This window comes from Microcaecilia unicolor, chromosome 3 (assembly GCF_901765095.1).
Source record: "Microcaecilia unicolor chromosome 3, aMicUni1.1, whole genome shotgun sequence".
In the NCBI taxonomy this organism is placed as follows: Eukaryota; Metazoa; Chordata; class Amphibia; order Gymnophiona; family Siphonopidae; genus Microcaecilia; species Microcaecilia unicolor.
This window is the reverse complement of record NC_044033.1, coordinates 67,990,668-68,008,055: the sequence shown is the minus strand read 5'-3', so window position 1 is coordinate 68,008,055 and position 17,388 is coordinate 67,990,668. Positions and strand designations below refer to the sequence as shown.

Genomic DNA, 17,388 nt, shown 5'->3' with positions numbered 1-17,388 from the left:
AAACTAATACTATCGCATTCCATCGATACATCCTAGTGAACTGTAATTTGCACTCAGGCACATCTGGTCTGCATCCATGATTGCGTCAGTGCTCTTTGATGAAGGCTAGTAGAAATGAGTTCTACACATCATGCCATGCTTTATACTAGTGGGCTGCATGATTTCTTCTGGTATCTAGCCCAAAATTCTTTTTTGACTTATCTGGCTTATATCATGAGTAATGTTTTCGTACTGCACACTGTACATCAAGCTTTAGATCACTATTCATCTAGTAAGCAGAGTATTCTTAGATGAATATTTATGGTTTACATTTATTGCTCAAGTGAAGCACAAAATAAGAGACAGGATGTCCTGTAGAACACTGTGAATGTTTTATGGTTGGGCATTTTTTTTTCTGAAGGCAATTTTGTCATATGGCTTTTTTTTTTGTACTGGGCAGCTTTCTCCCGCTTCTTTGGGATACCAGTTCAATTAAGCCAAGTTTACTTGTAGCACATGCTCTCGGTTGATAGTAGGGTGCAAGTCCTCACACCTGAGTGATATCAGAAGGACCCCACATGAGAAACAACTTCACTAGCTTAGACAATTTCTAGCAGCTCTATTCTGGTACTATCACACAGGTGCAGAACATCCTGGGACAGACCATTGTGCAGGGCCTTCACAGCTCATAAAGAGTTGGTTTTGGAAGACAACTCCAACAGGAAGTGTGTGTGTGTGTGGGGGGGGGGGGGGGGGGGGGTATTTAAGGACTTGAATCCTGCTGTCCACAGAGTGTACCTACTAAAGAAACATAGATGATGATGGCAGAAAAAGACCACATAGTATATCCAGTCTGTCCATCCCTACCATCTACTATTCCTTCTTCTCCCTTAGAGTTCCCATGTGCTTGACCCATGCTTTCTTGAATTCAGCCACAGTCTTTATCTCTACCACCTTCACCAGTAGGCCACTCCATACACCCACCACCATTTTCCATGAAGAAGTATTTTATTAGATTATTCCTGAGTCTATCTCCTTTTACCTCCATCCTATATCCCCTCATTTCAGAGTTAACTTTCAATTGACAGAGACTTGCCTCCTGTGCATTTATGCCACAGATGTATTTAAATGTCTATATCATATCTCCCCTCTCCCACTTTTCTTTCAAAGTATACATATTAAGATCTTTAAGTCTGTCCCCATACACTTTATGTTGAAGACCACTGACCATTTTAGTAGTTGCCCTCTGGACTGACTCCATCAATGTGTATACCTTTTTGAAAATGCAGTCCAGAACTGTACACAGTACTCTAAATGGTGGTCTCACCAGAGATCTACACAAAAGCACCACCACCTGCTTTTTTTTTGTTGATCATTCCTTTCCCTATGCACCCAAACATCCTTCTGATTTTTGCTTTCGCTTTTCCTACCGTTTTGGCCACCTTAACATCATCAGATATGATCATCCCCATAGCTTCAAGTTTCTGATGAGTCACCAGTTTATCCTCTTCAGAGTTTTCTGTTCCTCCTCAATTTTTCTTACACCAATTCCTTGTTGATCTAAAGTCTTATCTTGTAATGCTACTTTGGACTGCAACGAGTCATGGCCAGCAGTAAACTTATCAAGTCTATCAAGGAAGGAATTCTCCATTTTGCCAATAGAATCCCCTCCAATGTACCTTTTTCAGTTTTTTCCTTACCCCTTTTCATAGCTCTTCTCTCCTGATTCTCTCTGCTTGTTGTGCTTGTGAGCTCCTATGCCCAGCGAAGCAGATGAGACAAACGCGGACCTGAGCTCCGCAAGGCGGCCGAACAATTCCGAGACTTCACCTGGAGTGACCCCTTCCTCCGGGGGTTGAGCCCCCAGGCCCCAGGGTTGACAGGACTTCGAGACACCAGCCGAGAGAAGAGGCACGCCGAGAGCACGGTCGGAAGTCAGGCAAAGGTCCAGGCAGGCAGCCAACAGAGAGATGGTCAGGATTCAGGCAAAGGTCAAGGCAGGCAGCAAACAAAGAGATGGTCAGGATTCAGGCAAAGGTCAAATTTACCAGACACAGGAAAACAGGAAACACCACGAACTCCACCGAAGTTGAAGCCGAAGCAAAATGCTGACAGTGTTCTGCTCTTAAATAGACCTCAAATCAGAGGATACCTGACACAGCTGCCAGGCGAGGACTCTCATTGGGCACGCCCATAAGGATAAGCTTCTAAAGATGGCTGCCTCTCAGGAACAGATACAGATGAACTACTCAAGATGGCTGCCCCTCAGATGAACCTCTCAAGATGGCCGCTGCCAGAAGTAGCAAGGTAGGAGTGTAACACTGCTGTAGCAAGCCAGTTCCAGGGGATGGATATTTAATTCCTCCATCCCCCAAATCTATGCCTCCTTCAGCTTCACGGACTGTTTCTGCCTCTAGAGCACTGAGGCGTGCCGCGCCCTCGTTTGCAACAAGCCTCTTGACAACCACTTCGGTATCTGGAGCCGAATCCTGGAGTGGCAGTGCAATATCTCCCTTGGGTCTGGGTGGAATCTCGCGATCATCCGGTCTAACAGTGGCATCGAAGAGACTTTGTGTGAGTTCTCCCGACTCTAAGCTGCACCTGAAGCTTGGACAACAACAGCAGGAGAATCGAAGCTTGAAATTGTTTTCAGCTTAAGGGCAGGAATCCCTCTGGTCTCAGACAGGTATGAACGGGTCTTAATTTAAGATGTTTAAATTTCCTAAATCTCCGTTTTTTACACCAATGTTCAAGAAATTTCTGATAGAGGTCCTACAAATTCCACGACTGGCACAGATGAGACCAACAAGGAGTTAGAAGGGATGGCACACAGGATAATTTTGATCTATCTGGATTTCTAGAAGTAGCTGAGTCGGTATTATCATCTGCCACTCTAACAGCCTCATTTACTAAGCTGCGTTAGTGCTTTTAGTGCGTGCTAACCATTAAAACGTGCTGTGTAATTTAGTAAAAACACTAGCTTACTTTAGTAAATAGAGACCTAACTGTCTCCGTTGCCTTGAAATCTGCCAAAAATTGGGACCTTAGAATGTGTTTTTGATATAAAGATGTAGAGGCCAATATTCAAAGTGATTTAAGCAGATAGGCGTCTCTGCCCACTTAAATAGTTTCCCACCGCCTAACCAGGGATATTCAGCAGCACTTAACCAGACAATGCCGCTGAATATCTCCTGAGACCATCCAAACAAAAAGTGGGCAGGTCAGGTGACACTGGGGAGGCGCCCCAGGTTATGCGCGGATGCTAGGACTCCACCTGTGCCAATTTCTGTATCTACTCTTTCATCCAATGTGACTTAGATTCATGCTTTAAATATTTAGCCGGATTGGTTGATTAAATTTCTTCGTTTTTTTTCTAATTTAGTATTAGTTAAATACTTTCCTGCTTAACTAATTTTCTTAATGCTTCTCCCCCACTTCTAATGTAAGATTGAAGTATTTAAGCTTGAAATATTTCTTTTTGTCCTTTTTCTTATGTGAGAAAATTTTTCCTGTTGTCAATGAATCTCGAAAATGTTAAAATTATCTCTCTCTCTATATATATCTATGTATCTGTATCTGCATATCTATATATATCTATATCTGCATATCTATATATAGATTGTAAGCTCTTTGAGCAGGGACTGTCTTTCTTCTATGTTTGTGCAGCGCTGGGTACGCCTTGTAGCGCTATAGAAATGCTAAATAGTAGTAGTAGTAGTAATATAGATATATATACAGTGAAACCTCAGTTTTCGTCGCCTTCGGATTTCGTTGTTTTCGGTTTTTGTCGTTTTTTTCATCAAAAAGTTTGTCTCGGTTTTCGTCTGTCGCCTTGGATTTCGTCTTCAGCTGGCAGGGTCTGAAGGAGCAGCTGGAGGGTTTCTCCAAAAAAAGGAAGCCCCATCGTTCCTGGTGGGAGAGGGAAGTGAGACTGAGAGTCCCGACCGCTCACACAGTACAGCTGCCAGAGTTTCACTACAGCCAAGAAGAGCAATAATGGAAGTACAAACATGCAAAGGGCTGGCTCTGAGCCCCTCCCATCAGAACGAGGCTTAACCATTTGGATTCTCCTACCACCTCCAGCTGTTTCTGCAGTCCACACAGGCTTCATTGTGAGTATCTGCCCACTCCAGGCTTTCTTCTGCCGTCTGTGCACTCATTGCTTCCTTCTCTGCTGGTTTGCAGCTTTTTACAGTGTTTTTTTCTCCCCCCTCCCCCCCCCCCCACAAGTTTTGGACTGCTAAACTGAATGAAAGAGCAGAGGAGAGAGACAAAGCTGAGGGATTAAGTTTCAGTTCAAGGGATGTTCACTGCCTCTAAGGTCGTGAACTGTGAAACCTGGACAGCCAGTCAGTGAAGAAAAGCCTAAAAAAGCAAGAGAATGGAGAGGAAAAGACACATGATGTTTATTAGAGACAAATGTAAGGGGAAGACACTTGCCTCGGTTTTCGCCGATTGTTTTCGGCCAGATTACCGACGAAAACCGAGGTATCACTGTAGGTATCACTGTATATACCTCTCTACCCCTGAAATCTCAACCAACATCCAGTCCAAGGTTTCAGCCTGCCTATCTGACATAGCTGCCTGGATGTCCCAACATCATCTAAAACAACATGGCCAAAACTGAGCTTCTCATCTTTCCCCCTAAGCCTGTAGTAGTAGTTGCCTACCTCTCCTCTCCCCCCTTTCTCTATTTCTGTGGATGGCACTCTCATTCTCCCTGTCTCATCAGCCCGTAACCTTGGGGTTATCTTTGATTCCTCTCTCCTTCTCTGCTCATATTCAACAGATTGCCAAAACCTGTCGTTTCTTTCTCTATAACATTAGCAAAATCGGACCCTTCATCTCTGAGCACACTACCAGAACCCTTATCCACACTCTTATCACCTCTCGTCTTGATTATTGTAACCTGCTTCTCACCGGCCTCCCTCTTAGCCATCTCTCTCCTCTTCAATCAGTCCAAAACTCTGCTGCGCAATTCATTTTCCGCCAAAGTCGCTATGCTCATATTAGCCCCCTCCTTAAATCACTTCACTGGCTCCCTATCCATTTCAATATTCAGCTCAAGCTTCTCTTATTGACCTATAAGTGTATTCACTCTGCTGCTTCCCAGTACCTCTCCATTCTCGTCTCTCCCTATGCTCCCCCTCGAGTACTCCGTTCTGTAGATAAATCTCTCTTATCCGTCCCCTTCTCCTTTACTGCTAATTCTAGACTCCGTTCCTTTTGTCTTGCTGCACCCCACGCCTGGAATAGACTTCCTGAGCCTGTGCGTCTAACCCCCTCTTTGGCCGTTTTCAAGTCCAAACTTAAAAGCCCACCTCTTTACCACTGCTTTTGACTCCTAACCACTACTCACTTGCCCTGTCCTTCAACCTCACCTATTATTCCCTTACCCTTAATTGTTCTGTTTATCTGTCTTATCTAGATTGTAAGCTCTTTGAGCTCTTTTTTGTGTATGGTGTACAGCGCTGCATATGCCTTGTAGCGCTATAGAAATGATAAATAGTAGTAGTAGTAGTAGATATATATTTATGCCTATATATCTATATCTACATCTCTCTCCCTCTCTCTATATAAAAGATATGATCATCCTGAAGTCCTGCATTTCTATTCGCACAGAAGCCAGGAGTGCTGGGGTTGAGACTGCTGCTGGGGGGAGGCAGAAGGGATGTCCCTGCACCTTTGAGAGTAGTAGGAACCTGTCCTGTTCCTGCCATAAAACCTCTGGGTAGTGGAGGCTATAGAAGGTGCAGGCTGAGACAGAGACTTGATAGGGTGTTTTCTGATGAGGTCAGGGACCTCCTCCACCTTGTCTCCAAAAGATTATCATCTCAGCAGGGGATGTCTGCTAATTTTTCCTGAACTGCTGGTTCTAAGTTTGAGACACACAACCATGAGAGTCTATGGCATTTGATGCTTATAGGTCATTACTGCCCAGTTACCATGCGAGACTTTACTGCTATGTCAATGGCTGGCGGTAAGGTCTCAGACCCAAAATGGATGCGCAGCAATTTTCATTTTGTTACATGTCCATTTTCAGAAAATATTTTAAAAGGGCATTTTTTACAGGTATGCTGAAAAATGATTCTGCGCACGCCCAAAACACACATCTACACTACCGCAGGCCATTTTTCAGGGCCTGCGGTAGTTAAGACTTGAGACAGATGCTCTTTGTATAGTCTGCCTTTTATTCCTAGGTCTTGATAAAGTCAAATATTGAGCTTTCACAATTGGTGGCAATGATTCAGACGGCATTAACAAAATCTCTCTCAAATATTTCTTCTTCATAACAATAGCTGGAATTAAAGGTGACTTTGAGAAATTCAAAAACCTCAAGGTATTCCTCCTGGCCATATTTAGAAGGAATGGGTCTATGGAACCTTAGTGGACATTGGGTCGCGACGCCGGTATTTGGAGAATAAAACCGGTGCAGGGCGGACTTCTACGGTCTGTGCCCTAAGAAAGGCAGGGACAAATCAAACTCGGATATACATAAAAAGTATTACATACCATGTAAAATGAGCTTATCTTGATGGGCAGACTGGATGGACCGGTCAGGTCTTTATCTGCCGTCATTTACTATGTTACTATGTTATGGTCACTGTTTTCAAGACGCCCCAGCATCATTACCTTGTGCACCAGATCATTTGTTCCACTAAGGACTAGGTCTAGAATTGTTCCTCCTCGTGTTGGCTCTTGAACCAGCTGCTCCATAAAGCAGTCCTTGATTCCATCAAGGAATTTCAGCTCTCTAGCATGCACTGATGCTACATTTATCCAGTCAATAGTGGGGTAATTGAAATCACCCATTATTCTTGTGTTCCCCAGTTTGTTAGCCTCCCTAATTTCTGATAACATTTCTACATCTGTCTCTTCACCCTAGCTAACTGGATGGTAGTACACTCCTATCACTATCCTTTTCCCCTTTACATATGGAATTTCAATCCATAGGGATTCCAAGATGTGTTTTGTGTACTGCAGAATTTTTAGTCCATTCGATTCAAGGCCCTCCTTAACATACATATAAGTACATAAGTAATGCCACACTGGGAAAAGACCAAGGGTCCATCGAGCCCAGCATCCCGTCCACGACAGCGGCCAATCCAGGCTAAGGGCACCTGGCAAGCTTCCCAAACGTACAAACATTCTATACATGTTATTCCTGGAATTGTGGATTATTCACAAGTCCATTTAGTAGTGGTTTATGGACTTGTCCTTTAGGAAACTGTCTAACCCCTTTTTAAACTCTGCCAAGCTAACTGCCTTCACCACGTTCTCCGGCAACGAATTCCAGAGTTTAATTATGCGTTGGGTGAAGAAATGCTATCCCACCACCAATCTGATCAACCCTATCACTGTGATACTACTACTACTTATTATTTCTATAGCGCTACAAGGCATATGCAGCGCTGTACACCGTACACAAAAAGACAGTCCCAGCTCAAAGAACTTACAATCTAGATAAGACAGGCAGACAGACAGAACAATTAAGGGTAAGGGAATAAAGAGGTGAGGATAAAAGGACAGGGCAAGTGAGCAGTGGTTAGGAGTCAAAAGCAGTGGTAAAGAGATGGGCTTTAAGTTTGGACTTGAAAACAGCCAAAGAGGGGGCCAGACGTACAGGCTTGGGAAGTTTATTCCAGATGTGATATAATTTGTATCCTGGTATGACAGTGTCACACTGGTTATCCTCCTTCCACCAGGTCTCAGAAATACCTATTATATCTATTTTTTCATTTAGTACAATATATTCTAACTCTCCCGTTTTATTTCTTAGGCTTCTGGCATTTGCATATAGACATTTCAAACTATGTTGTTCCTATTTACATCTTGCTCAGCAGTTGACAGTGATAATGTGCAGTCTTGAAAATCTGTCTGCTTTTTTAAAGACACCTGGAGGGGCATTTTCGATTGGGGACGCCCATCTCCGAGGACGGTGCCACAAATGGGCGGGGCTGACCGTATTTTTGAAACGAGATGGCTGGCCATCTTTCGCTTCGATAATACAGTTGGGGCCGCCCAAATGTCAGAGATGGCCGACCTCGGTTTTCACACATAATGGAAACCGAGGCCGGCAATCTCAAACCCGGCCAAATCCAAGGCATTTGGTCGTGTGAGGGGCCAGCATTTGTAGTGTACTGCTCCCCCTCACATGCCAGGACACCAACCGGGCAACCCTAGGGGGCACTACAGTGCACTTCGCAAATTGGTCCCAGGTGCATAGCTCCCTTACCTTGGGTGCTAAGCCCCCCCCCAAACCACCCCAAAACCCACTCCCCACAATTGTACACCATTACTAGCCCTTAGGGGAGAAGGGGGGCACCTACATGTGGGTACAGTGGGTTTCGGGTGGGTTTTGAAGTGTAACAGGTAGGGGGGGATGGACCTGGGTCCGCCTGCCTGAAGACCACTGCACCCACTAAAACTGCTCCAGGGACCTGTATACTACTGCGATGGAGCTGAGTATGACATTTGAGGCTGGCATAGAGGCTGGCAAAAAAAGTTTTTAAAGTTGTTTTTTTGAGGGTGGGAGGGTGTTAGTGACTACTGTAAAAAGTTGCAGTAAATCTAGTGTATAATTAAGGTAAGTAAAATACAAATCAAATACGGAACACTAGAACATGCTAGATCACTGATGTATTTTATATAAGGAGAGAATCCCTCAGAAACCTGACGGACTAAAAAGTCCCAGGCTTGCAACTGATCAAATAAAGAACCGTTGCTAAGTTTCTATCATGGGGATTATTTCAACTCTCCTTCTTTTCTGTGTATATAATCTAAAGTGCTCGATTCAGTGTTTGAAAAAAAAAAAAAATAAGCATTCAAAACAAAACCTCAAAGGGCTAAATAGTGCTCGATGCTAGCATCGAGCAACGGTTCTTTATTTGATCAGTTGCAAGACTGGGACTTTTTAGTCTGTCAGGTTTCTGAGGGATTCTCTCCTTATATAAAATACATCAATAATCTAGCATGTTCTAGGGTGTTAGTGACCACTGGGGGAGTCAGGGGAGGTGATCCCCGATTCCCTTCGGTGGTCATCTGGTCAGTTCGGGCACTTTTTTGGGACTTGGACCTGAAAAAAATAAAGTGGACCAAATTCTCGCCAGGGACGCCCTTCTTTTTTCCATTATTGGGCGAAGCCGGCCATCTCAAAGCACACCTCCGTCCCGCCTTCGCTACCCTACCGAAATGCCCCCTTGAAGTCTGGCCGGCTCCGCAATCGGCTTTCGATTATACTGATTTGGCCAGCTTTAGGAGATCGCCGGCCATCTCCCGATTTGTGTCGGAAGATGGCCAGCGATCTCCTTTGAAAATAAGCTGGCTGATCTACTTTGTTCTCTATTGTAATCTTGCTATCAGCATGCCCTATCTTCACTGTTTTGGTGATATCTTTGAAAGATACCTTATTTCGAACCATACACTTTTGACCGACTGTCAGCCTTCTCCCAGATTCTAGTTTAATAGCTGCCCTTTCTCCTTTTTAAATGCCGATGCCAGCAGCCTGGCCCCACTCTGGTTACGGTGGAGCCCATCCTTTTGGAATAGTCTCCCCCTTCCCCAGAATGTTGCCCATTTCCTAACAAATCTACAGCATCGTCTCATCCATGTATTGAGACTCTGCAGCTCTGCCTGCGCGTGGAATGGGGAGCATTTCTGAAAATGCTACCCTGGATAATCTGGATTTCAGCTTTCTACCTAGGAGCCTGAATTTGGCTTCCAGAACCTCCCCTCCCATATTTTCCTATGTCATTGGTACTTACATGTACTAAGACAGCCAGCTCCTCCCCAGCACTATCTAAAATCCTATCTAGGTGACGAATGAGGTCCATCACCTTCGCACTAGGCAGGCAAGTCACCAGGTGATTCTCACGTCCACAGCCACCCAGCTATCTACATTCCTAATAATCGAATCACCAACTACATCAGCTGTCCTAACCATTCCCTCCTGGACAGAAGCTCCTGGACACACATCCTCGGTACAAGAGGGTACTGCATCTGGTGGTCTGGGTCCTGGCTACAGAATTATTTCCAACTTCACCAGGGTGATGCTCTCCATTTAGGAGGCCTCCCTCCTCTAAGGCAGCATAGGGGCTGCCAGACTGGAGGTGGGACTTCTCTACAAAGTCCCTTTAGGCCTCCTCTATGCACCTCTCTGTCTCCCTCAGCTTCTCCAAGTCTGCTACTCTAGCCTCAAGAGAACAGACTCTAAGGGAGAGACAGGGACAGTAGATGGCATGAATAGGCAGAATGGGTAGGCCATATGGTCTTTATCTGCCTATATTTTTCTAAGTAGCTGGGTGCACCCTCAACAGTTCCTACATAGGCTTTACATTTTGCAAACATTGCAGAGTAACAACTAAACTTTACTGCACTTTTAGTTAACAGGCCCCAATGTATTTGACTAGTGAAATCGCCACAGAATATGGCTTCCTTCCTTACAATTTATGTTTAAATCTTTTTTATTATTAACTGAAAGTTCAATACAAACAAGCATTAGTCTGATTGCATACTGTGGCTGTAGCATTATATAATTCATTTAACCAAAGTTTAAATAGTTGACAGTTGCCATTTAACACAACTGGGCATTAACAAGAAATATTCAACTCTTATAGTCATTGTGATTATACATCTTTTGAGCTGATTAAAAACTGTCATGATTAATATTCTGTTTACTTTAGAGTTTCATACCCATGAAAAGAACTATTCAAATATCAAAACAGTTACTGTGTAAGCTAGTCAAAATGAAGGATTTCCATTCTTCTACTGTAAGCAAAATTTAGACTAGTACAACGTTGTCAAACACAGCAAGGGCAATTCTATAAACTGGCCGCTAACATTTATGTGCCCATTTTGTATGCAAATGTTTAGAACACTAGCACCAATGCACTTATGTGAACACACCTGCGTTAAGTGCTAGCAAGGTGTCTGTTATACCTGCATAGCATGTATTTGCAAGGTGGCATATCATGGGTGGGACATGGCTAGGGCCCTAGAGCTGATGTTAGGTTCCTAAAAGTTAGATATGCCAGTGCTGGGTTACACTTGTATTTTATAATGGAACCTGGGCGCCTAGGTTCTGTTATAGAACCGGCTCCTACCACAGAGCTGCCCACTTAAAGAACAGTCTTCTGTTTGTGAAACTTTGTTTTATTTTACCTGTACTTTCATATCTAAAACACTGTTATGCTGTATTTGAGAAATGAGAAAAATATTTAACTGAGCTAATACACAAGAAAAACATATGTAAAGATTTTTCTAATAATTTTCCACATCAGAACAATGGACATACGTGGAAGCTCATTAACATAATTTTTGATAATTCTTTTATTGGTCCCAGGAACGTTACGGCAACCTACAATGAAACTATTAGACATCATTTTAAGAGAATCTTATTCCACTCCTTTGCAGCATAAATGCACGGCTACCACACTCCTCAGCATAAATGCAGAAACTTAAGATTAATTTTCATAATGTTATACACTTGAGGTATTTCTAAGTAGTTCTGTCCCCATCTGTTGGCTGGGTAGCATAAACCTACATATTTAGACTGGTGTGGCAGGATAAGGACTGGTGTTTTATTATGCATAAATGAGCATTTATAAAATTGCCTGAGGTTACACCGTGTACATATTTTTCCAAACAAGAATGGCAACATTCCTGGGGATGGGATTTGCATGCACATGCCTATTTTACAGAATACATACACTAGTGCATAACATGAACTAGGAAATTTACATGCGTACACATGTGAAAAACATAACAATAGCTATACTAGGTCAGATTGATGGTCCATCTAGCCCAGTATTTGCAGTGGTCAATGCAGGTCACAAGTAACTGGTAGAATTCCAAAAAGCAGCAAGCTACCAATCCCATGGCAAGCAGTGGCTTTCCCCATTCAGATCTCAATAGCAAACTATGAACTTTTCCTCTTGGAACTTGTCCAAACCTTTTTTAACCCAGAGAGACTAACCGTTGTTACCACATCTTCTGGTAACGAGTTCCGAAAATCCAGTAGCGAACATGGGTCATTTTCAAACCAGAAAAATGTCCAACTTTTTATTTTGAAAATGGTCATTTACTAGATGTTTTTGTGCTCACTATCAGGCTTATTTTCGAAAGAGAAGGGTGCCCATCTTTCGACACAAATCGGGAGATGGGCGTCCTTCTCCCAGGGTCGCCTAAATCGGCAAAATCGAAAGCCGATTTTGGGCGCCCTCAACTGCTTTCTGTCACAGGGGCGTGTCGGAAGCATAACGAAGGCGGGACTGGGGCGTGCTTAACACATGGGCGTCCTCGGCCGATAATGGAAAAAAGAAGGGCGTCACTGACGAGGATTTGGCCGACTTTACTTGGTCCATTTTTTCTTTTGACCAAGCCTTAAAAAGGTGCCCGAACTGACCAGATGACCACCAGAGGGAATCGGGGATGACCTCCCCTTACTCCCCGTGGTCACTAACCCCCGCCCACCCTCAAAAAAACCCTTTAAAAATATTGTTTACCAGCCTCTATGCCAGCCTCAAATGTCATACCCAGCTCCCTGAGAGCAGTATGCAGGTCCCTGGAGCAGTTTTAGTGGGTGCAGTACACTTCAGGCAGGCGGACCCAGGCCCATCTCCCCCCTACCTGTTACACTTTTGGTGGTAAATGTGAGCCCTTCAAAACCCACCACAAACCCACTGTACTCACATCTACGTGCCCCCCTTCACCCCTTAGGGCTATGGCAGTGTTGTACAGTTGTGGGTAGTGGGTTTTGGGGGGCTCAGCACCCAAGGTAAGGGAGCTATGCACCTGGGAGCCATTTCTGAAGTCCACTGCAGTGCCCCCTAGGGTGCTCGGTTGGTGTCCTGGCATGTGAGGGGGAGCAGTGCACTACGAATGCTGGCTCCTCCCATGACCAAAGGGCTTGGATTTGGTCGTTTTTGAGATGGGCGTCTTCGGTTTCCATTATCGCCGAAAACTGGGGACGACCATCTCAAAGGTTGACCTAAATGTTGAGAATTGGGCACCCCCAACCGTATTATTGAAACGAAAGATGGACACCCATCTTGTTTTGATAATATGGGTTTCCCCACCCCTTCACTGGGACGTCCTGTGAGGACGTCCTCAGGAAAACTTGGGTGCCCAGTTCGATTATGCCCCTCCACGTCTATCTTTTTGGAGCATTTTCAGCAAAAAAAAAAAAAAAAAAAAAAAAAAAGTAACAGAACTGAAATCGAAAAGTTAAAACAATGTCAAGGACCAGATAAAGATGCCACTATGACCAGGAACAATTTGGAGTTAGACAAAACTGTATATATTCACAGACTACCTGATCCTCGGCGACTGTTGTATCCTTTTGAGACTGACTATACCCATGTTTCTTGAGTGCATGGCACTATGTCTCGAATAGATTATATTTTGGTATCCCAATCTATTTTCGCTAAAGTGATGTGTGCAGAGATTGATCCTAAAGCTGTTTCAGACCATTCTCTGATAGTAGTAGTTCTGGATTTGGACTTGCTGAGTGGGGTTCGATCAGGTTGGCACTTTCCTTCTTATCTATGCTGGTTTTAATGCACAACACGTTATGAATCATCAATTATACTGGGATTCATTAAAGAAAGACCTAAGGGGTGATATTATCTCTTATATGCCAGCTGGTGCTCAAAATATTTCTCAGGACATTGTTCTTATGGAGAAGCGCTTTGCACGGGCAAAATGCGCTTGTGTGTCTAATCCCACCTCCGCTTCAATGCTTCAATTCAAGAGCACACTAAGAAAATGTTATTCTTCCGCAAGTATACATTTTTCCAGTATGTTAATAAACCAGGGAAATTATTTGTGCAAATTACCAAAAATTGGCACAGTTCTCATTATGTGTCTACTTTAACCAATTCCCAGGGACATCCATGCAACTGCTCGGCAGATATAGCATGAATATTTTTTGATTATTTTCAAAAAATGTATGGCGCTTCTCTTATGGGCCAACACACACAGAAGGTGTTCTCTCCACGAAAGAACAACGAAGCAAGGAAAACAGTGGATACAAAAAAGTCCTCTCTCAAGTGGTGTCTTCTGAAACAAGTTCTTTATTGCAAAACAGTTAAACAAACGACCCGACACGAATCGTGTTTCGGCCGTATAGGCCTGCGTCAGGGGTCTATTCGCTTCCAATCAAGAAAGAGAATATGTAGATAAAAATAATAACTGATCAACTTTCTGCAAATGAAATACTCGAGTCCAGAATGCTACTGCATAGACTTCTCTATCGAGCCAGTACTTCACAAACTTGTTTCAGAAGACACCACTTGAGAGAGGACTTTTTTGTATCCACTGTTTTCCTTGCTTCTCTTATGGGGACAGGGCCTCAGCTTCTGGACTACCTGGAAGGTTCTGGCCTTCCTCAATTTTCTGAGAATTTTGTTTTGCATTTGAATTCTCCTATCCAAGCCAAGGTGTTTCAGTTTGTGATACGCAAATTGAAACGTTTTACGGCTCCGGGTCTGGATGGGTATACCCTTGAATTTCTTAAATTCATGATGCATAAAGCTTGTGGCCCACTCCTCTCTTATTATACTGAAGTTATTGATGGTGGGGCCCTGTCTTTATGCTCTAATACGGCTCTCATAGCCCTCATCCCCGAACTTGGGAAGTCTGGCCATCTCCCTGAATCATACTGACCTATTTCTTTAATGAATATGAATTTTGAGATTTTATTCCAAATATTAGCTGATCATTTGGCCTCTCATTTGCCTGCTGTGATTGGACCTGAGCAGGCGCATTTTGTTACAGGCAGGCAGTCTGTAGTTGATGTCCATAAGACCATTTTGGCAAAGGTCCATAGCACTATTACCAACATTCCAGCTATGCTTCTCAGTCTGTACACTGAAAAGGCCTTTGACCAGGTCAACTGGCATTATCTATTTCGGGTTCTCCACTATATGGGGGTGGATAGGTGGTTTTTGCAGGCTCTTAAGACCTTTGCCCAACTGGTGGCCCGCCTTCTGGTTAATGGGACTCAGATCAATACTTTACTATCTTAAGGGGTACTCGGCAGGGTTGCCCCCTTTCTCCCTTGCTTTTTCTACTGTATTTGAAACCCTTACTGCACACTATCCACCATGACCCGGACATAAAGAGGATGACTTTAGGAGGGTCTCAGATAAAGGTCCTTGCATTTGCTGATTACATTTTGCTTGTTCTGACACAGACACAATCCACGTTGCACAGTTTACTCAGTGTATTGGAAGAACTTGGTTTCTACACTGGGTTTATGCTAAATAAGCAAAAGTCTAAAGTGTTACCTTTCCAACCTTCTATCCGATGAACCTGGGCAGATATATCTATAAAATACTTGGGCATCTTACTACCCAGAGATCTTTCTACTCTTTATTCTGTTAATATTGATCCTTTACTAGTGGCTACTGGTAGGAAGCTCAACATTTGGCAGTCTTATCCTATTTCCCCGATAGAGTGGCTTTATATAATATGATTATCTTGCCTCGGTGGCTTTATTTTCTTCAGATGTTACCTCTTTGTTTTACTGTAGCAACTCATAAGCAATTAGCCAAGTTGGTTAATAAATTTTTATTGAATGGTAAGTGAGCTTGTTTGTCTTATGCTCGTGCTACTCTTCCAAGGACTAAGGGTGGACTGGGGCTGCTTGATGTTCAGCCTTTTGATCATACACGTGCCATGCATCACATTAATGACTGGTTTCAAGACCCTTCACTGGTTCCCTATCCATTTTCGCATCCTGTTCAAACTTCTTCTACTAACCTATAAATGTACTCACTCTGCTGCTCCCCAGTATCTCTCCACACTCGTCCTTCCCTACACCCCTTCCCGTGCACTCCGCTCCATGGATAAATCCTTCTTATCTGTTCCCTTCTCCACTACTGCCAACTCCAGACTTCGCGCCTTCTGTCTCGCTGCACCCTACGCCTGGAATAAACTTCCTGAGCCCCTACATCTTGCCCCATCCTTGGCCACCTTTAAATCTAGACTGAAAGCCCACCTCTTTAACATTGCTTTTGACTCGTAACCACTTGCCTCCACCTACCCTCCTCTCTTCCTTCACGTTCACATTAATTGATTTGATTTGCTTACTTTATTTATTTTTTGTCTATTAGATTGTAAGCTCTTTGAGCAGGGACTGTCTTTCTTCTATGTTTGTGCAGCGCTGCGTACGCCTTGTAGCGCTATAGAAATGCTAAATAGTAGTAGGTTTCGTTAACACCTCACAATTTCCCTTTACACCCATAGAGACTAACCTGCTTCCTCAATGTCATTTTTGTTATAATTTGCATGCTCCATTAAGGGATATGGAACAGGGTTGAATGTGTACCCTATTTACAGACAAGGCCGTAAACTCTGAAATGGCTGTGTTCTTTGTTGGGACTTCCTGTTAACGTTACAAAATTTTTGCCCATGTGTACTAACCGTGAGGGTACGTTATCCCCTTTGGACACTTTGTGCTCAGAATTTGACTTACCTAGATATGTTTTTGCCTACAAATTCAGCATAACATATCTTCTTTGCCAACCTCAAGTTTGGGATTGCCTGCTCAGGAGATTTTGGTTGTAGCTCTCAGCTTTGACTTTCACTTACCTTTGCCTCAGCTTTGACTTTCACTTGCCTGTGCGCCTTTGGTTTTTCATTATGCTTATTTGAAAGAGTGTATCCCTGAATTTGATTATGAACCTTTAGCCACCCAATGGGCAGTATATATTGGCATTTCTTTGCAGAGTCACCAGTTGGCAGCATGCTTACAACATGTGACTGTTTGGATCAAGTCTGTAGCTTTATGGGAGGCACATTATAAGATGCTCCTGAGACTGCATATTGCCCTGCGCAGGGCTTACAGAGCTGGCCTGGTTGCCCAAAATGCTCTTCCCACAGTGCTACTTTGGGGCATATATTTTGGCACTGCCAACAGTTCAACGATTTTGGATACAGTTGTTGGCACAGGTGTCTGGTTTTGGGGCCACTCTTGTCTTCTTCTACTGAAGATATTATTTTCTTTTTTTCAACTTGTAGCACCTGCCCTGAAAGGTTTCAAGGGGTTCTTGTAGAGGGCAATTTCGTTGGGCAAGAAAAGTATTCTGTTATATTGGCTCTCTTCGGAGGATCCGATGTTAGTCCATTGCCGGTTGGTTATGCTTACTTTATTATCTAAGGAGCGACAATCTGTGCTAACTTTGGACTCTAAAAAGGGGCAGGTATGTAGTTTAATTTGGGAACCTTATTGGTCTGCCTTATCACATGTAGCCCGCAGCTGCATGTTGAACTGGTGATTATAGCTTTCTATTACCTTCCTTGCAGACTTTGTACTCTTCTTTTGTGGGATTGTGGAGGAGGGATATTGATATATTTTATTGGCATTAATTCCATTGTTGGATTGTACCCTGTTTATCATGTTCTGGC

The 17,388-nt window shown here is 43.5% G+C and overlaps 1 protein-coding gene across 1 annotated transcript in view; it reads right to left on the bottom strand.

Annotated features, from left to right (window-relative positions):
* GPATCH2 (G-patch domain containing 2) overlaps window positions 1-17,388 on the bottom strand; it is a 335,139-nt gene that overhangs the window by 19,485 nt on the left and 298,266 nt on the right. The window lies entirely within an intron of this gene.